The sequence below is a fragment of the Gymnogyps californianus genome, chromosome 13, assembly GCF_018139145.2.
Source record: "Gymnogyps californianus isolate 813 chromosome 13, ASM1813914v2, whole genome shotgun sequence".
Classification (NCBI taxonomy): Eukaryota; Metazoa; Chordata; class Aves; order Accipitriformes; family Cathartidae; genus Gymnogyps; species Gymnogyps californianus.
In genome coordinates, this window is record NC_059483.1 from 9,729,804 (window position 1) to 9,751,441 (window position 21,638).

The window sequence follows — 21,638 nt, forward strand, 5'->3', positions numbered from 1 at the left end:
TGCTTTACATTGCCAGACTGTATAAGCGTCTGTATGCAGTGATCAGCTCCCTTCTCAACCTTCCTGAGAAGCTGAATAAGTTAAACTCCTTATTAGGAAAAGATGAGGATATCGGATAGCTGTGGCAAAAGACAAGCTCTAGGATAAAATCCACTGTGGGCAAAGGAGAGAGAAAAAGACCAAAATAGCCTGGCAGAAGAGGAGTGTGATTGTTGCCGTAATCAAAAAGGGTTCGCTGGCCTACAACAAATTCAAATAATGAAGCAGTGACACAGAAATGGTGGATTGCTGTTCTGGAAAACTGTCTTGTTCATGATCCCACCTTAATATGTGTTAGCTCTCAGCAATGCTAGTTTTCAAATGATTTATAAACTCTGCTGTGTTGCTTATTGTCTCAGAGGCTATGTCAAATGTTATGATATTTGCTCTTAATGATCTGAGTGTGGATAAAGGGACCAAATTCTGTCTTTAGAAACACATTTGTCTCACCTTGCTGCTCATAGATATTACAAGGGTAGTGGTGGTTCTGCAAGGAAACAGCCAATGTATAAAATTCATTTGTGAGCCATGCATAGTTACAAATTTATGTAGTTAACAGTATTTACTTTGTACTTCCTTTCTGGCTGTTCTAATATCTATGTGGTTTGTCTCCCTGTAAATGCTAAGAAGTTAAGCTTTAAAACCAACTAGGCTAGAAGTAATTTGAACTAGTGCTGTTAGATTGAAGTGCATTATTTGACAAAGCTATATTGTCCTGTTGCATCCATCAAATAGAGTTTAGACTTGGGTAAATACTGAATTAATGAGGATCTCTGTTCTACTCACTGTTGTTCTTTTCTCAAAAGTACCAAAGCTAAACTCCAGCATTTTAAAAGTGTCTTTGTTTAGTTAGTTGTATTTTACTCTCATGCTATATTTTCCAGCTTGGACAGAACCCCATTGTCACTGTCAGTGTGGAAGGTCTAATCTGATGGAGGCTGCATGTTCTGAATCTAAACAGGGCTTTCAGCTCTCCATGTTAATTCTCCTCATTTCATCAGGTATAAGTAATACAACTACTTGCAGTAAGCTGTTTTGGAGCTTGCGTAAAGTATAAGGTTTCTTTCTTTGTTTTTCTGAGTGTTACAAGCAATGGTAAGCTTTGGTGGCTGATAAATGATTTATAACTCTTGTTGTAACATCTGTCCTTCCAGAAAGGAAGGTATTGTCAGCTAGTTTCAACTAAGGCTAATTTGTGTATAGTTCTGAGAACTTCTGTTCTTTGTACCTAGAGATTTTTACTAGTCGGCACTGCTTGTCAGATTATTTATGATGCAAATCTTGATATTTTTTTTTTACTCGTTGTCTCTGAAAATTTAAGATAATCAACATAACTGAGAAGCTTTAGCCTACTATATGCTAGGTGATCAAGGAGGCAACTACTGGCCACTCCTACAAAACCCAATTTTCAAAATGTTTCTGTGACATATTTTTTTCTTCTAGGTGTCAGCTCTTCAACTTAACTGACAGAAACTTGCATAACTGGCAGAAAGGGCTTTTGTCTCTAGAGCTGAATTGTGCAGCTGTAGCTGGACACTGAGGGAGTAGAATTTCAGAGGCATCTTTCCTGAACCTGAGACTCTTAGGGCTGTTGGCTGTTTCAAAAAATATTTAAAGATGCTTTTATTTTGGTAAAATGTCTTTTTTTTTTTCCCCTTAAGTAGCTTTGTCATCTTTGTGTTGCTACATGGAAACTGAGACAGACTAACATTGTGCAAATCTGATTAAAATTATCTGTGCTGTTTCAAAGGTCAGGTGCACTCAGTGAATTTGCTTTCAAATTATTTTGTTTATTCTGTGTACGTATGCATCTTGAGCTCTATAAAGGTCAGGAGAGGAGATTCATTTTGGAATTTAAAGAAGTTAGGTTTTTATTGCTGGTAGCCCTTGTTAGTTTCATTTGAAGTAATGAAAATTGTTTTCCCTTGTTTTTTTTCTGTCAGTTTTATTTCTTTTAGTGAAGTTCATTTGTAAGTATGAGGTCCCTTTGAAAATAAAACAGTATTAGTAATGCATTTTATTTTTTCATATTTTATGTGATCTTAAAAATTAAGTACTCTTTGCACAAATTAAACAGTAGTCTTATTTGGTTTTTGGTTTCTTGGCTTGTTTCAGTCATGTGGCAGACTAACATTTTCCTAGCTAGAATAATGTATTTAAATGATATACAGTATTTAACTGTCTCTTGCCACAAATGGTTTAATAAAGTAGGGGTGGTGGTGCAATCCCTTAGAATTTTTAAGAGTCCTGCTTATTAATGTTCAGGTTGAATAATATAACCACAAAAGGATTCATGTGTGTGTCAGTGAAGCATAACTAATTGCAGTTTTCAGTCACAGAACCAATGACAATTAGTAAGGAAGTGGGCTTCTATTAAATACAAAAGAAACTGCATTTGTAAGGTGCCTAATTTTTGTCCTAAAAAAGACTGCTATGTAAGTTCCCTTATGTTGTAGTTCTGTCTGTAGAATGGTGGAAATATTTTTGTTGACTTTTTTAATGATAACCCATAGAGACAGAAATTTTCAAAAGAAGAATAATGATGACTTTTCACTTAAACATGAGTACCTTTTTCAAAGTTTACATTCACTTGGAAAGTCTTGAGCTGTTTAACCAAATGAGATTTTTCTGTCAAAGGTATTTTGACATTCTGTCTTTTCTGAATTTAGGAGATGAAATCTCAATGAGGCAGAACATGCTTATTGAATGAACATAATACCAAAACTTAACAAAACTCTGTTTTAGTGCATATTTTATGGAAAGAATGGACATATTTTGCAGTTATATGAAAGGTTAGAAAATTGTTCTGAGTCTCTTTTTATGGGTAAAAGAATATAAATTTCATCTAGGAAGTTGCGGCTCTTTCAGCAGTAAGTAATAGATGTCTTTCTAAGTAGAGCACTAATCTTCCTTGCCAAAGATTAATTTAGTATATATTTAATCTGCAGTTGCTTCAGTTCGTGTGGACGTAACCAAGCTTGGATATTAGTAGCAACAGATTGGTCACACAGATTTCTTTTTAGTTTAAAAAATTGCTTTAGTAAATTGGATATTTTGGCTGGTTGACTGTAATTTCATATGGCAAACTGTTGACCGCTGGGTACGTGTACTTTGAAAGACACAGAAGGATGGTGAGGCCTAGACTGGTAATGTGTTTGCTTGTGGGAGTTTCACCAAGATGCTGCTACTGCTTTGAGGCTCTTTTTCTTGCCTGCTTCTTACTGATTAGTATAATTTGTAAGCTTCCTTCCACTGATTCATTATTGTTAGTAGCAGGCACTGTCTTTTCTCTTTACCTAAGTGTCTTCAATGAGAGAGACTTCTGTGTCAGCTTTTCCTCAATTTGGCTGTTTGAATCCTAGTCCATTAAATAGCTCTAGTGTTTTATACCTGTTGTGAGAGGTATCCTTCCTGGTGCTGCAACTGAAGCAGTAGCTGTTAGACCTTGACAGTATGATTTAACAAAACTAAAAAAAATTTTAAAATTTGGGAACTTTAATATATTTGAAGTACAACTTAGAATGTAAGTGTTTTATAACATAAAGCATACGAAACTATTGTACGTATTTGATTTACTTGGAACAATTTCTATTAAATGAAGTTTTATCCTGTTTTTCACTTTCCCAGGTATCAGGAAAAAAACTGCCTTCCAGTATTGTGAAGTTAACACTTTTCATGTCATGTTAATTCTGATGTGTGACTTCTTTTTAAAAGACTTGATTAGCTGGGATAAAATCTCAATGTGACGTATGCTATAATGGCGCATCTCCAAGCAGTGAGTTTGAGTATCAGAATTAAAGACTGAGTATCAGTATGTAAAAGTAGACTTATGTTAGTTCAGGTGAAAAGAGAGGAATAGAAAGGGAGAAAAAGTAGAGTGAGAAAATGTTGTTCTTTAGAGGAAGATTAATAATACTTATCTTTGAGAGTAATATATAAGGCCTGATGTTGCACATAATCAGAATTAGAAATGGATGATTATCCTCAGCATCTGGCTTATATAAATACTTTGGATACTACTTAAAGTTTCTGAAATTACTTCCTTATTTTTTCCAGATTTGTACTGTAATGTAGAACCAACTTCATATTAATATGCGTAGCTTTACAGGTAATCAAACACTGGTACCAGTGAAGATATTTTAAACTTTGATATACATAAAACAACTCTCTTGAAATGTTTGGGTTTGTTGGTGGATTCCAATGCTATTAGGTACTAAGCGTCCTGTGAGATACACTGGGAGTCCTAGAATTAAGGATACTCAGTCCTTTGAACTTTTTTGTTATTATTTCATACTGAGTCTAGAGCAATGGCTTTCTCTGTGTATGGAAATTTGGTATATGGGTGTGTAGGGAAATATTCTGGTCTCTGTATGCTGTAGTGGGCACTGTATAATTATGTACTTTCCTGCTTTTGCATATTTATTGTATCATCATTAGGAAGCTTATAATGGATATTTCTCTTGTGGTGTAAGAGTTAATTCCTAGATAGAATGCTCTAATGGATGGTTTCAAATTGATGTAGCTTTATCTCAAAATATTTTTTTTTTTTAAATAATATATTGTATTTGATCTTTAAGTTGGAAATACCAGTGAAAGCCCAGAATGTAAGAACTGTAATAGACACAGTAGTCAACTGGTCTAATAAGACCAGTTAAGGATAAATCCAGATGCCAGTGAAGCAAATGTGAATGTGTGGCATTGACTTGATTAGCATTGAGGTTTATGCCAAGTCATTTCTTTAACCAAAATGATATTTCAGCAAAAGACCTTTTCAGTTGCTTGGAGAAGTATGAGTTATTGGAGCTGACTTCATAGATTCTTACTTCTGAGGCAGCGATATTTCTTTGAAAGTTATTGAAAATTTAAATATCTTTGCATACACATTAGGTGTAGTAGGATAGGACTGCGTTGCCTAAATTTCTTCTAGCATTAATCAGCATTTTGAATAGGGAAATAGCAAAATCGTAACAGTGTAGAAGAAGGTTTAATGAGCAGTGAATGTTTAACCTGGAACTGTTTGGCGTGTTCTGATGGATTGTCTCAGCCTGTAAGCTTACATTGTTTCCCCTGGGCACTTTTAATTTGTGTACTGTATGTACTGCAGGTATGTTGTGCAGCATATGCTGGGACACTCTTCCTTTCAACTTCTTGTGGATATGTACTGCAAACAGTGGAAATTAAATATGAAAACAACTAATTTTTTCTTAAATACAAAGAATACAAGTGACTAGCTGTTTATGCATGTTGCTGTCTGTACACCTGTGATGTGAAATATCAGTGGCTGGTATTGTTTTCTGGCAACAACACTGCTGCTTTTGTGCCTGTAAATTCTTGAAGCTGAAAAGTTCTGGCTGTATTCTTTCTTTTTTGCTTCAGAGGTGTTCCATCATAAACATAAATAACGTATGTAAAACATGGAAGTAAATGATGCCAAGTATAAGTATTATTAATTCTGTCCATATATATTCTGTGTGTATGCTGTTATTTAGGGTTCTGTGCTCATAATTGACTAAGTTATGCATTTGTTGAGTTCCACTTTGTTTTGGAGTATGTAGACTATGTCTTCAGGAAGTTTGAAGAAAAAGCTGGAGAATACAAAGAATAAAGTATTGTTGGTGTTGATGAAAAACATAAATCAGAAATATCTGATAACATTGTTTAAGTAGCTTCTCATAAATGCATAAGATTCTCATTAGTCCAACATCTGAAGACTAATGCATATTAATGAATGAGATCAAAGACATTTAGAAATCAAAGCAAGCAAACAACAATTATTTTTAAGAATTATATAAGTTTTTAACTGCACAAAAATACAAATCTTAACTGAACAGCTCCATGAGAAGGTTTTCTTGAAAATATTTTTCCTGAAAATCTTTATGTTGAACTAGAAAGGTAATTATGTAATGTAAACAAAAACAGAAAAATATATACATCAAAACATGAAATATATTTCAATATTTTGAATATGATGTATTGAAATACCTGTAAATTCAACTATGGAATCTAATCGGCTGGGAATTTGAGCTTGGCCAGAGTTGACAATTTGAGCTTGACTTGGACTGCCAGCACAAATTGGTGAAATATTGAGAGGGAAATTACTTTTGGATGTCTCAGACTTCTGCTGTTTCCTTCTGCATTTCTAGTGCTTTTGGACAAAATTTACCTGTGCTGAAACATAAACATCGTGTAATGCTGTTAAAGAACATAGTTTTGTATGTCATTTAATAAAGATTCTGATGATCGAATGTCAGAGTAAGATCAGAACTATCTTCATCTCAAGATCTGCTTTTCCAAATGTTATCTAGATCCACCATGTAGCATGATCTATATACCACAGTTATTTAAACTTTGAACTGTGCATGCTAGTAGTATTGCATGGGGTATTTCATCATCACAATATAATGCAAGTGATTCTTCCAAGATTTAGGGCAATAATTGGAGTAGATTATTACTTTTCAGTTCTCTTTAAATGTCTACTATCATTCAATTAGTAATTGTTCTATTCCACTAAAATAAAATAAAAAATTAATTTCTGTATGAGATGATGATTTAAACAAAATAATAAGTCTAGGCATGAGTTAAGGTATCTTTTATTTTTATTTCTGTAATTAAAAAAAAATCTGTATGATCTTTCTTCTTTAAAATTCTGTGAGGATTTTAATCCATTTAATCCACAAAGGTCATAATGGAAATATTACTCCAAAGGCACAGATCCCCTGGTGCAACACAGGAAAGTGTTCTGGTTGTAAAGTACCCAATCCCTATGGGCAATAGTGACGTTATTTGACAGTTTGTGATTCCTACAAACTTTAATGGCAATGTAAGGCCCGCAAGAGGATTCTTCAAATACTGTCAAAGTAACAGTTTCATTTTGAACCTAGCTATAAAGCTAATGGTATCTAACAGCTTTTAGTGTCACTGAATCAAATTCCTCAAGTAGAAAGAACGGTTGACATTCTGTTTTAAAAGGACCGTATGTTTGACCCAGTTCTGCGATCGTGGTGTCATCGCAATTGTATCTTGCTGCTGTAGACTCTTGGAGGCTGACAAGCGGAACAAGTTGCTTTAGCTCACATGGCTCATCTGTCACACTGAGCAGCTTGCAGATTTCTATTATCTGAATGAAATGTGGAGAGAGTACTTCTCCCTGCTCTCTGCCTATCAGCATAGTCAGCAACCTGCTCACACCCCCAGTAACAGTGTGAAATGAAATGCTAGAAAAATAGAGAATTAAAAAAAAATATTTCCAGAGATGCAAATGTAAGCCACATTTACTAATTAAAAGGTTTGTGGTTTAAAAAAAAGAAAACAAAAAGAAATAATGTCCAGGAACTAGATAGAGGGCTTTGGATTGCGTGGAAAGTTGATTTCCAAAGATGGCTTGCGATTACCTTATCTGAAAAGAAAGATGAAAAGCTTTTAGTTGTATATTTAAGATCCAGTGCTAAGAACAGTTTTGTAGTTCAGTAGGGCAGTGATAGCCATCTCTGTTTTCATTGTGAGCACTGTCTTAGCATTTAAAATGTTCAACCATTTATGGAGATTGTATTATATTTTCCTAAAATAGTGCATCTAGAATTTTGTACACTAGGCCAAATCTTGCCATAATCTCAACATCGAGCTCTTTGAAGTTCTGTGATGAGAGCAATGATAGGGCACTGAGTTTGTGCAGGTTGCTCTTTGAAGTTCATATGTGGCTGGCTTGGCTGCTTTACTCTTGCAATGACTGATTTTTACTTGTTGTTTTGAGAGTATTAGCAAAAGAAGCACAAAACAGAATGCTTAGTAAAAGTTGATTAGAGGCTTTTCCCATGTCCAACATAGGGAGAAGTTTTTCTAGCCCTTTATGATATGTCTAGTTTTTAAAATGCTTTTACTAGAGTAAAATTTCAAAGTACAGTAACTGTCAAATTGTCTTATCCAACTTAGAACAATCAGCAGGAACACTCCATTTAGGGTTATTGAATTAGCTATTATAGGAACCACAGAAAGTACATAACACTTCACTTTGTGTTCACCTGAGTTTGGTTATTAAGGTTTGATGGAAATTCCATTTAACCAAATATTTCTATTTACAATAGTACAATGTTTAACTCTTATCTGAGTAAAATTTGAAAAATAATTGTTTCATTGATCCTTGCTTTTATCTGTTGTAACTACTTAATATATTTCTAAAAATGTTTGTTGGTCCCAAATTAGAAGATTTTTAGTCTTTCAAGTACTGACTGATATTTTTGACTGTCCTCTTTTCCTGTGTGAACACTGAAGGTAAATTATACATAACTTTAAGTATTGTTAATAAATTTGTATATTTTAGAACTACTTTACAGCTCTCAAATATAAAAATAGTAGTAGTAACAATTGATAAAGTTAAATCTTTGGTGAAAATTATTATGGATTGAATTTTAAAACTCATTGAATTGAGGTGTAATAGTTAAGACTTTAAATACTTAAGTCTTTTTTTTAATCATTACAGGTCTTGCAGTAATGAGGTGATTCACACATAGTCACAATTTTTTTTATAATAAAACTTTCTGCTTTGGTCTAGTCTTCTCCTGAATTAAGGCATCATCTTCCTAACGCATACAAAAATATGTCGTTCCTCAGTACCCCTAATTTGGGTAACTGCAACAAGAATGTGCACATTAGATAGTAAGCTAGCAAGATTGTGACTTCTTAGAGAAAAGGTATGTATCCTTATGGCTCTTATATTTTTTGTAAATGCTGCTGTGAATTACCTGTTCTAGTTCACATCAACTTGCATGCAATTAGATGTGCACTTGACTGATATTTAAAAATAATTTAACTGCAAAACTGAGTACAAGTGTAATTTTAATATGGAAAAGTAATTTGCTATATTGGCATGGATTTTTTTCTTTTGCTGTTTAAAGAGAATTAATTTTCTTTGAATCAGCTGTCTATGAAAACTACCTATATGAAGTACTATGGCTACTGAATGTTATGTTTACAGTCACAGGATGTAATTTGTATTTTGTTATAGTACTTGTGGAATTGTCTTATGACCTTTTTATTTAAAAGATTATGCTGATTATATGTCTTATCTATTGCTTCCACAAACACATAGCACCTTAACCACGTCTGCATTGTGCATGTCTTAAAATGTCTGTATGTGGATAAAACTTAGGTTTTCTCTATCGTGGCAGTAACAGGCTACTTTGGGTTTACAACATGTCCTGGTTTCAGCTGGGACAGAGTTAATTTTCTTCTTAGTAGCTGGTACAGTGTGTTTTGGATTTAGTGTGAGAATAATGTTGATAACACTCTGATGTTTTAGTTGTTGCTAAGTAGCGCTTATCCTAAGTCAAGGACTTTTCAGTTTCCCATGCTCTGCCAGCAAGCAGGTGTGCAAGGAGCTGGGAGGGAGCACAGCCGGGGCAGCTGACCTGAACTAGCCAAAGGGGTATTCCATATAACGTCATGCCCAGTATATAAACAGGGGGTAGTTGGCCGGGAGGGGTGGATCGCTGCTCTGGCATTGGTCAGCGGGTGGTGAGCAATTGCATTGTGCGTCACCATTTTTTTTCCTTGGATTTTATTTCTTTTTTCCTTTTTTGTTATATTATTTTCATTACTATTATTATTATATTTCATTATTATTATTGTTAGTATTATATTTTACTTTAGTTATTAAACTGTTCTTATCTCAACCCACAAGTTTTACCTTCTTTCCCGATTCTCCTCCCCATCCCACTGGGAGGGGGGAGGACTGAGCAAGCGGCTGCGTGGTACTTAGTTGCTGACTGGGGTTAAACCATGCAGAGGTATTGAGAAACTAGACAAATGTTAGAACTGATGATCATTTGAGGATGATAGCGAGGCATCAGTGGAGAACATGCTGCTAAAAGTAGATAGATCAAATCTTTGTTTTAGCTAGTAACAAACGCAAACTGGTTTCTGTTTTTATAAAAAGAATGATTGTGGCAGTCCACAAGCAAAATGATCCATATGTGGCACGTGTCAGGAATACCCTCTGGTATTTAAGAATGAGATAGATTACAGTGGGGGAGAAGCCTGTTCATAATGTTTTATTCAAAGTGATGCTGTACAAAATTATTCAAAAGGAATACACCAGCTGATATTTTCATCGAGGAAATGATGAGCTGAACCACCATGAAATAGGACTATGAAATGTATGACATACGTATGAATTAGGAAGATATTTATATCTTTGGGCTTTACAGCTTCAGTGGAACAGAAAGGGTCATTCTGTGGTGATAGATGGATATGTGGTGAATTGCACAAGATCTGAGAAAATGAGGATTGCATTTATCATATCTAAGGGGAATGTCAAAGTGTATGTCTGCCTATAACCCTATCAGTGGTAAAATGATTACAATATGCCTTTGGGAGTTACCAATCAATATGACTGTTGTAAAGCTCAACAACGGCTGATGACAATTCAGCTGATGAGTTCTGAGGATGGCTTAGAGAGCTATGGAAAAAAAAAACCTGAAGAAAAATATCATCTTTGTACCCAAGACCTGCGTGGAAAAAGTTTGAAATAAGTCTCATAAAAATGAAATGGGACATAATGTTCTAGGTTTGAAAAATTAGATAAAGATGTTCAGCTGAGTTCTGTTCACCTGGTCATTATAGACAGCACCTGCACTCAATGTCATAGTTGAGAGCATAACAAAGAACCAGAATGACTTCTGGTGATCTTGAAGACTGAGAGTGTAATGAACTTCCCAGAGGGCAGCTTGTTGGTAGAACTGTTAGTTGTTAGCCTCCTTCAAAAAAAAAAAAAAAAAAAATTGTGATGATGATTCATTCAGAAAGCCCACTGGTTTGCTCAAAAGTAATAAAACCTATGACTTCTGACCAGAATGAATCAATGGCAATGCCACACATGTAAAAAGAATATCCAAAACATGCTCTGAAGTAAAATGTAAGTGAACAGGAACATTTTTGAAAGTCAGCAGAAGGCTGCTTCTTCTGTAATGAACTCTACAACATATAAAGGCTAAAATGTGTTTTGTATGGGTTTTTTTTCCCAGTAAAAGACTATGAAACCTGAATCAGTTTTTCTGTGGATAAGAGAGAGGGCTTTATAAAAGGATAACCCAAATGCATGCTGATAAAAACATGGATATACAATTTTTACATGCACACTTAATCTCTAAAAATTTTCAGCAATAGTGAAGATATACACACCTGAAATCTATGTTACTATTTCCTAAATCCTAAGTTCCTAGCTAATACATGTGCAGCTCTGTCCCTTGACGTGACCCACTTTTGTTGGAGTGCGTATCTTGCTCCTTATCTAGCCAGATCTTGCTAGTCTAAATAATTTCAAGAATCATTATCATTTAGGTGCAATTGTGAAATTAAGAGGGAAGAGGGTAGAAATGTTATTTTTCTCAGTGGAGCAGTAATGAGCTGAAGACAAGAGGTGTAATTTTCCCGTACTTGATTCTTTTCTTCTTCCAGGAAAACGGAAGGAAAGACTCATCAGAATTTGGTTTTGGACAAATTTGTGTCTCTTATTGTGCTAAAATAAGATTAAACTTGTACATAGTGTTACTAGGGTGATGTATAGATTCATAATAGTAAAGATCAGAAGAGATCATTGAAGCATTTACTTTCATCTCCTGTGTCAGGAATGTAAATTTCACTCATTTCCCTTGATGGAGGCAAATAACTTGTGTTAGGCTAAAGTGTATCTGCTGGAAAGCTTATTTTCATTTGAAGAAACCAAGAGTGGGATGAGCATCCACTTCCTTTGGTAATTAGTTCTACTTGTTTGTTAAACATCTTCCAGATTAAACTTTGGTTTGTACAAATTGTTCTTTTTGCTGTGTTGAGTTGTCTTGCTGACAAACATGCAGGGCAGTTCCCCTGTAACTTCAGAGGAAATCAGTACTGGCCAAAATCGCTTTAGCCTTCGCTCCCCTCTCTATGTACATGACTGCTGGATGACTTTAGTGTTAATGACTAAACTATGGTGTCATTAATGCAGTAGAGAGAAGCAACATCTTATTAGTACAGACTTTTTTCATACAGTAGTTGCTGAACAAAGTAAACATGATTATTAATATAGAGGCCAAACATTCTCTTCTTACTGATAGGCAGGTCATTGCTTTTATATATGTATTTATTATCCCTTTGTAGCCTTGAAGTACAGAAAGAAGATACTCTAAAGCTAAGTGTATTTATTACATTGCATTGACAAACATTGCCTTACACCCTTTGTTATATTCACAGATCTAAGTGCATAGATTAAAGATAAAGCTGACAGGACAACTTCTTCAGCCACCTGGCTTCACTATCATACAAAAATGCTGAGTGATAGTTAGAGGGAAAATGTTAAGAAAGTTAATGTGCTGAGGGTCACCAAATCTTAGAGAATGACTACTGACTTCTGCTTTGTTCACAGTGGTTAAGTTATTCTGGTGTAGTTATGTTTGCAAAGATTAATGCTAGTGTATTTAAAAATAAATGCACTGGTACTGCTTCTGGTCCCCAGCTGAATAATGCCAGGTGGGGGGAAAAAAAAAAATTAAAGTGGCTTTTTTATGGTTCTTCTGAATTTGCATGAGGCTTGCTTATGTAGTAGTGTGCATCAAGCATTTCTACAGAAAGCAGGAAATTAAGATACATAATACTGCATAGCTGTGGGTTTTTTGCTTTGTATTAAGTGGATAAATACCTAAAATTTAGGTAGCAGAGCATAATAGTTGTCTGTGTATAAAGTATCACAGTAACTTTAATCTTTCATTTGAAGATAATTCAGCATTCTGTACTTACTCATAAATGTGTAACTTAATTGTTCTTTGATTAATAGTTAAAGTAGAAATAGTTTTTTGCTAAAAAAAGATTGGATAATACATCAGGCACCCCGACAGAGACCCATTTCCATCAATAAGCTTTTTTGGTCAGATTCAAATCTCCTGTAATCTCATATTTGTTTTCAACAACTTCTTTTCATTTTGAGATTTTTCTGCTGTCAGTTTCAGAAAGTTGAACTGTGGTAATTAAAGCAGCCTGCAACATAAAAGGAAGATTTAGAAATTCAAGATAGTCACATTATGCAGTGAAATTTAAATTGATATGAATTTGTGGTGTCATAAATTGTAAATCACTATGATCAAGTGTTTAAACACTTGTTAAACAGATTTGTATAATATAGAAGAAACGAATGTATGCTATGGTATGAGTTTGATTTTTTTTTTTTTTCCTGACCATGTTTGCATTTTATGACATGGTAAATTCATTTTTAATATTTATATGCACAGTTAAGCTGTTTATAGGAAGATGAATGAAAAAAAATTGGAGCAAATATTTGTGGTGAATAAAAGTATTTTCAGAGGAAAACTTAAAAGAAGCAAGAAAGTGTACTTATATATGGGACAGCAGCAATTTGTAGGTTTACAGCTGTTTGTACCTGCTTAATCTTCTGTTTAACTATAGTTATCATGATACCTGCGGTGTTGCATGCCATAGGTGACCTGTGAACCAAATATCCTTATTATATTTAATTTAGATAGTTTTGGCTTCCATTTCTTACATACACACCCCTACCCGCCCTGTTCTTTCTCCTGTTCTTTCTCCTGTTCTTTCTCCTGTTCTTTCTCCTGTTTTCTTTCTCCTGTTCTTTCTCCTGTTGTTCTTTCTCCTGTTCTTTCTCCTGTTCTTTCTCCTGTTCTTTCTCCTGTTTTCTTTCTCCTGTTTTCTTTCTCCTGTTCTTTTCTCCTGTTCTTTCTCCTGTTCTTTCTCCTGTTCTTTCTCCTTTGTTCTTTCTCCTGTTCTTTCTCCTGTTTTCTTTCTCCTGTTGTTCTTTCTCCTGTTTTCTTTCTCCTGTTTTTTTTTTTTTTTTTTTTTTGTTCTTTCTCCTGTTTTTTTTTTTTTTTTTTTTTTTTTTTTTTTTTTTTTTTTTTTTTTTTTTTTTTTTTTTTCTCCTGTTTTCTTTCTCCTGTTCTTTCTCCTGTTTCTTTCTCCTGTTCTTTCTCCTGTCTCTGTTTTTTTTTTTTTTTTTTTTTTTTTTTTTTTTTTTTTTTTTTCTCCTGTTCTTTCTCCTGTTTCTTTCTCCTGTTCTTTCTCCTGTTTCTTTCTCCTGTTCTTTCTCCTGTTCTTTCTCCTGTTCTTTCTCCTGTTCTTTCTCCTGTTTTTTTTTTTTTGTTCTTTCTCCTGTTCTTTCTCCTGTTCTTTCTCCTGTTTTTTTTTTTTTTTTTTTTTTTTTTTTTTTTTTTCTTTCTCCTGTTCTTTCTCCTGTTTTCTTTCTCCTGTTTTCTTTCTCCTGTTCTTTCTCCTGTTCTTTCTCCTGTTCTTTCTCCTGTTCTTTCTCCTGTTTCTTTCTCCTGTTTCTTTCTCCTGTTCTTTCTCCTGTTCTTTCTCCTGTTCTTTCTCCTGTTCTTTCTCCTGTTTCTTTCTCCTGTTCTTTCTCCTGTTCTTTCTCCTGTTTCTTTCTCCTGTTCTTTCTCCTGTTTCTTTCTCCTGTTCTTTCTCCTGTTCTTTCTCCTGTTGTTCTTTCTCCTGTTTCTTTCTCCTGTTCTTTCTCCTGTTCTTTCTCCTGTTCTTTCTCCTGTTCTTTCTCCTGTTCTTTCTCCTGTTCTTTCTCCTGTTTCTTTCTCCTGTTCTTTCTCCTGTTTCTTTCTCCTGTTTCTTTCTCCTGTTCTTTCTCCTGTTCTTTCTCCTGTTTTTTTTTTTTTTTTTTTTTTTTTTTTTTTTTTTTTTTTTTTTTTTTGTTCTTTCTCCTGTTCTTTCTCTCTTTGGGTAGAGTGTGAAAATGTATGTTAGATTCCTTTCAGTGTCTGCATCCTTTAGGTGGCACATCTGCATAGCTGCTGTCAGATGCTATTACCTGCATTAATTGTCAGACTTCCTTTTCCTTGGAGGGATACTGGCAAGAGGAAAAATCTCCTCTGAGGAGGAGGTGATTAATTCTGCCCTAGTATGAGCAGATTTCTTAGATGTTATAGTCCATGCAGATAGAAGCTCTTCACACCTTCACTGTGAGCTGGTGAATATGAGCTAGCTCAATCCTGAAGCTGCTGCCTCACCCCTTTAGCACTGAGCTGAGCTCAAGCTACTATGATTTGCCCCTTAGCATAAGCTACTGATCTGGGTTTGATTGCAAATTAAGAGAATCATGCAGCTTTTCTTTGGATTGAAAAGGCAGTGTAGATATGCCTTTAGTATGTTAGTAGGATGTTAAACAGACTGGGTCAGCAGAAAACAGCGATGAAGAATCTCAATTGTAGAACCTTGTACTTGGCGGTAATGGAATTGTATGTGTTGATCTCTGTTTCAGTGAGAGCCCGATTGCTTTGCTTTTGAGCCATGAGCAGGCCTGGTGAACTGAATCAATTTGTCTTTTTGTGAGAACATGTGGTTTGAATTCCTGATTCTCTGAGCATGCTTATGTTTGAACTGTGATTAGTCTGGCTCCGGATACAGAAAACAGGAGCTCTGATGGCAACTTTGAGAAGAAAGGAATGCAAGTGTCTTTCCTTCTGCAATTCTGTATTCAATTTGGTAGTGGAGGAGTTAAGAGCTACAATAGTTCTCTTTCCTGTTGGAGGCCAATGGTCATTTTCTTTATATGAAATGTATGTGTGTGAATCAGTAGTCTCAAATAACAGATTAGAGACACTGCCAAATCAGAAATATTTTTGGACAACCAGAACTATGAAAAATCTATATATCTGACCCAAGAAAGGAATTGATCATGTAGGCAGAATGGAAAGAGTAGATTTGACAGCACGTAGCCATCAACCAGTCATCATGCTGAATTCTGTAAGAGAATTGGGCATCCTGAGACAGCCAGGCCTAGAAATTTCAAGAACGTATTCTGTTGTGTAAATGTCCATGCCACGGAAATTGCTGAAGATGTAAGCACAGATAGCTGCTCAGGTGAACCTTTTAAACCTAAAAATAACACATATTTAACTTTGACTAGACTACTGAAATACCAGCAAAGTAAGAACGTAATGGTGCATAACAGGTGCCATTGTACTACTATGCAAATTACAGATGACTCTTAATTTCTTGGAGATGTTGAAGGATTAATGTCCAGCTGCTCTTCCCAGACTGTCCATTCATAAAAGAAGGAAAAATTATTCAAAGGAAACTCTGTGACTAGACTGTGATGTGATGAGTGATGTGAGCGAGTTTTTGTGGAGTATTCACCCACCTCCGGGGGGGGGGGGGGGGGGAAGTCTGCCTTTTGGCTTGGAATATTAAAATAAATAGTTCTAGCCTAGCTAGAAAGGACCGAGGGAATCAAAGGGGAGGGAGAACAGTACTGTGTCAAAACAATGTCGGGTGTTTGAGATACTGGCTATCTGGAAACAAATAATCCTAAATACTGACTTACCAGTACTCTAACAGGGAAAAGCACAAGAGACAACATTAGTCAGGGTTACAGGACACTAAATTGTATTCAAATACAGGACGTTGATGTACCTAGAATGTATGAAAGGTGGGACATGCTATCATGTCGCTGAGAATGAATTCTATGTACTGCTGGTTTTAAAATAGTCTCAGATTTTCAATAGTTAAAGGAAATAACCAGGGAAGGACAAAAAAGGATGGAGGAAGAGTGATTAAACTAGAAAAAGAATAATAAAATCTTAATCACTGGCACATCACTACCTGGCAATAATGGTAATGCTTATTAGGCGGGAAGGAAGACGGAAGTGTTCAGGAAAAGCAGTCCATTTGCAAAGCAGCAGACTGTACTCACATTGTTTTACTGCTTGTACTGCAGTGGATCTAAATTTGATCAAGTATCTTTGTCATTGAGGCAGTAAAAGTTTCCCCACTAATTGTTCCTAATGTATTTCTTTTAATTTATTGTGGACGTGAGAGTTGGAAACACTAATAGTTGCTCAAATTCCACAAATGAATGGCAGCAATCCCACCTTGAAACAAAATAGTAGTGTCCAGTTCCTAGAAGTGTGTTCTCTGAATGCATTTGTATTTCAGCAGATTAATTTAGAAATAGCTTGCTTAGTGAAAGCAGCAAAGACCTGTTTTCCAAACTACTTCCTTCATATCTCTGAGATTTCTAAGACAATTTTCTATAGTAGTTGTTTGCTTGTGAGATGATTGATTTTAATATTTTTCTGGGACAGTTGTTTATGGAAGGCATCACTGGGTTATATACTTTGAAAATATAATTGCATTGAACAGCATAGATTTTTTTTTTTTAATAAATTATCTGAATTTGGAAGTAGCTGACTTTGGAAACCTGACTCTGTCCTGTAGAAAGCAGAATGGTAGAATTGGAATGTATGGTTAATATGCCCTTTTTAAAGACAGAATATTTATAGTAATAGAATACCAATTATTATTGATGCACCAGAAGAACTGAAAGGTGATTGCTTGAATTAAGGTGACATTGTGTGTGAGTGTGATCGAATTTAGGTTCCCTCTTGCCAAACACAATTGGTAAGCCCTTAAAATCTCCAAATAAATACTTGTGCTTTAAGGTCAGTCCAGACCTCATGGATTGCTTTTGCTTTCCCTGATAAAAGCAGATGCAAGCATGCCAAATTGCTTTGCTCCAGCTTAACCCTAGCACTGTTTGAATTCATAAATGCTACAAAAGGAAAGCTTATAAACGCATACAACAGTGAAGTGGAAAAATGTTGTGCCTACCTAATCTATTTCCTGGGAAGGGGAGAAAAATCTTTTTATTCTTTTACTGAGACTTGGGGAGTAAAATGAGGACTGGGTGTTATGCTTATAATCAAGAATTGTCTTTCATATTTTCAGTGGATATAAAGCCAACATTTTCTGTTGTCTTTCTGGTATATTGTCTCTGAAATGAGACAGTAAGGGAACTTTTTTTACTGTATTGAATTAGAATAGTATGCTGTATTTAAATTCTTTTTCATTTTTTGTACTTGTTTATATAATAGCTATTAAACAGCTGTTTTTCTGAAGCTCTTGGTTTAAGAATAAAGTGTTCAAATAGTAGCACACCATTTAGTAGATGAAACAAAGCAATGCTGCATAAGGACTTTATATGGTAACCAGTCTACAGCAGTATTAGAATTGGCATCAATGGGACCTTTGCTATGAATTGATAACAAGTATGTAGTTTTAAATAACTTGGACAGGAAGAAAACGCTCCTAAAATAGAGCGCTTGAGGGAAAAGTAGGTTTTCACACTGTAAACAGGGTCCTTTGAAAGCTGGGGGAAGGGGGAAAAAAAAATAAATGAGAGGGGAAAATAAAAAGGAATTCATGCCATGTTTCCATCATCAAGTTTTTGTCATAGCTTTGTGGCTCAAAACAAACTATATTTGCAACAGCCACTGTCAGAGCTCCACAGTACAGTAAGATAAATCCTTACATCATTTTAAGAACGCTTGTCCATTTGCAGTGAGTGTTTCTTTTGGACACCAGTAAGATGAATTGTTGAGAAAGGAAGTAAAAGTGAAGTAGTAGTGGGTAAAGTTCAAAGCATGTGTTGATACTGCATCTTTTTGTATGCATAGGTTGAATAGCTGAATGGAGTATTTTTTCCCATTATTACTTTCTATAATGTTTTTTTAATATCATGGTGTCTTAAATACTTCATATACAGCCAGGGTGATATTGCAGTCACATGGTAATTTTTAGTTCCTTGCTCACAGATGAGGACTGGTGAGTTCTGAGTTGCTTCCTCAATTTTAGATAGTATGGAAAAATGTTATTGATGCGTCAGTCAAGATGTGCCATGCTTTTGTCAAGGACAATAGTAATGTTATGCACATTGTTCCTTTACTGAGGAGGAGAAGGATTTTTACCAAGAATGGAATATAGCTGTATGTAGTGTTTTCACAAGTATTTCCTTTATAGTTTGCATATATTATAGGGATTTTAAATACATAGTGTGAATAAAAAAAAAGGTGTTTCCACAAGAGCCAGTGGTTTTTGTCCTCTTATATGGAAGAGTTCTTATTTCTGAACGTTGGTACAGAAACAGTGCTTGGAAGGATTTTCTGATTTCTCAACTAATCATCTTTGCCAGTGTATTTACTGCATGAGCTTAGCAGGCATTGTCCTTCAAACTTCTGAAGACTAGTGTGTTTTACACCTTGAAATTTGGGATTACCCCTTTCAGGCTGTATACCACATTGATTTCTAACTTTAAAGGTTTTCAACATACTAGTTGCCAAATTTATGTTACGATTTAAGTATGGATGGAGGATGCGGTAACAGCAGTGGCAATCTGTTTTCCAAGTGACTGCATCATATGGTCTTAAAATTCTGTATATCATGATAGGACTAAAATACAATGGCTCCGTACAACCTGAAATGTGACTATATACCGATATTCGGGTTGCATAACACTTATTTCTGATCTAGGAGGTTCAGATGATACTAAAAATGCAGCTGTCTCAGGATTACTGTTCCATTGTTATACCACTATTTCTTGGCTAAGATGGAAATACTTATTGAAATCACTTACAGATGTTTTTTTTCTAAGAGAAACAAAGCAGTTAACCTTCATAAGGTGTAATTGTGGGAAATGCGTTAAGGTCACTTTCCTGAAGGTGGTTTAGTGGTGTTGTAAACTACTACCTGTAATCAAGTTAGTTAATCTACAACAGAATTTAAGTAATAACATGTTCCTCAAGTTTTAAGTGAGGATAACTAATATCTTGTGTCTTATCAATGAGTCTTACTTTATTTCATCATAAATGTAATACAAAATGACTTTGTTGTAAAGTTGAAATTCTGCATCTAATGGGTGTTGAATCCTTCTCTTTTGGAAGGTGTTCTTAAACTTGAATGCCTCTCATTGTAGTTCCAAGCCTGAAATAGGACAGGCAATACTTAAGTTAAAATAGTTTTCCAAATATTATAAATTCTTAAAAAACAAACCCAAAAGCATTTTAGTAGACAGTCTGTCAGCCCAATGAGATATCGACAGGATTTTATAGGATGCAGATGGCAGAGGAAAATCTGGCATTTCACTGCTAGCATGCATTTTTCATTTTCTTTCCGATGACAATCTGGTTATTAGGTTGCTAGTTTTCTCACAAAACATAGTGTGGCTACCTAATTAGATTGCTTTAAAGCCCGTTGGTAATGCTGATATTTTTCTCATAATCCTTTTGCCCTGGGTTGCTTTTGTTAAAGGCTAACTTCTCAGTCTTGGGAAAAAAGCTTGTTCATTGGGCTAAACATGAAAAATGCATTATGCTTGATGTTATGCTTGATGTTCTTCGTAAAACTATAATATGCAACAGAATTTTCTCTATACTACGTCTCTTGAAACTGTAGCTTCTGGGCAGAAATGGCAAAAAGATGTTCAGATTACAGTTAAAGAGATTCCACTTTATCATAGTTGGTAAGAGATTAAACTTTAATCATTCAATTAAAGCTTTTGGCCTAACTTTCTTAACACTAGAAGATCAGTAACAAAAAAACTTGGTCTAAGTATGTGTTGCTTGACACTGTAAAACAGTATGCTCTTTGCACTAGCATATTGAATATTTTGTAAAGAAATGGTTTATATTTAATAAGGTAGTTGAAGAAATTGCATAGTAGTTTGATTTTTTTATATGCCTTAAAGTTGTCCACTAATGAAACCTGCATTGTCAAGGCTTCATCCAATGGAACCTGCTGTACACTTTTTACTATTAAAAAGGTAACTATCACACTTCTGTGTGAGAGCAGCAAGACTGAAAGATGCTATTAGGAAATTGCTTATTTAAAGGTACTCAAACTCAGTTGCAGAAAGTCACCAGGAAGATTTAGCAAAGAGCTTTGAATACTTAGCAGAAAAACTTGACACATTCAAGCCTCTCCATTTCATGTATCCTCAGGGTAAAGACAAAGCTAATGTTTGAAACCATTCAGCTGTCTTTTGAGCCGAAGCAGTCCCAAAGCTGAACTCAAAAGCCTAGGCATGGCAAGGCCATCATTTGTCATTAAGTATGAGAAAATAAACTTCTATTTTTAGGAGGGTCTTATTTCCTTCAACTATGCTTTAAAAAAATTAAATTAAAAAATAAAAACCAAATTGAACAAAACCCCCCACCCTTGGCTCTGTAACCCCTGGCAGGTATTTATTGTTTTATTGAAAATATTTCTGAAGGAAAAGCCACTGAAATACATCATTACCCTGGCAAGGGAACTTTGTTAGGAATAGAAACAGGGATAGTACGTGTCACTGCACGTTAGGCACCCTTTAAACTAATTCAATTAGGAAGACTGTCAAAAGGTTAATGCTAATCAATTTTCAAAAAAGACATTCTTTATCAAGTGCTTCTGAAACTGCAGTTTTGAACTTTTAGAAATTAAATAAAGATTCTAATTTTGCCTTTCATACTCTATACTGTCAACATAAAAAGCTGGCTTAATTCAATGAGAGTTCCAATTTATATCTAGAAGTTGTAATTTTCATTATTGCTGTGTAGCTTAGGCATTATTCCTGCTTCTCCATACTGGATGTGTATAATGCCATTTTTGTATGATGATAAAGTTTCATATCTAAATAATCATACTACTGCAAATGCAGTATTGTATGTTACAGAATTTCAGGTTTAAGAGTAGAAATTTATAACAATTTAAATCAAAGTTGCGGTATTTTGTTATCACTGAATAGTTCAGTGACTACTCAATAATTCTACAGTAGT

The 21,638-nt window shown here is 34.9% G+C and overlaps 1 protein-coding gene across 1 annotated transcript in view; it reads left to right on the top strand.

Moving 5' to 3' along the window:
- FHIT (fragile histidine triad diadenosine triphosphatase) overlaps nt 1–21,638 on the top strand; it is a 628,211-nt gene that overhangs the window by 11,376 nt on the left and 595,197 nt on the right. The window lies entirely within an intron of this gene.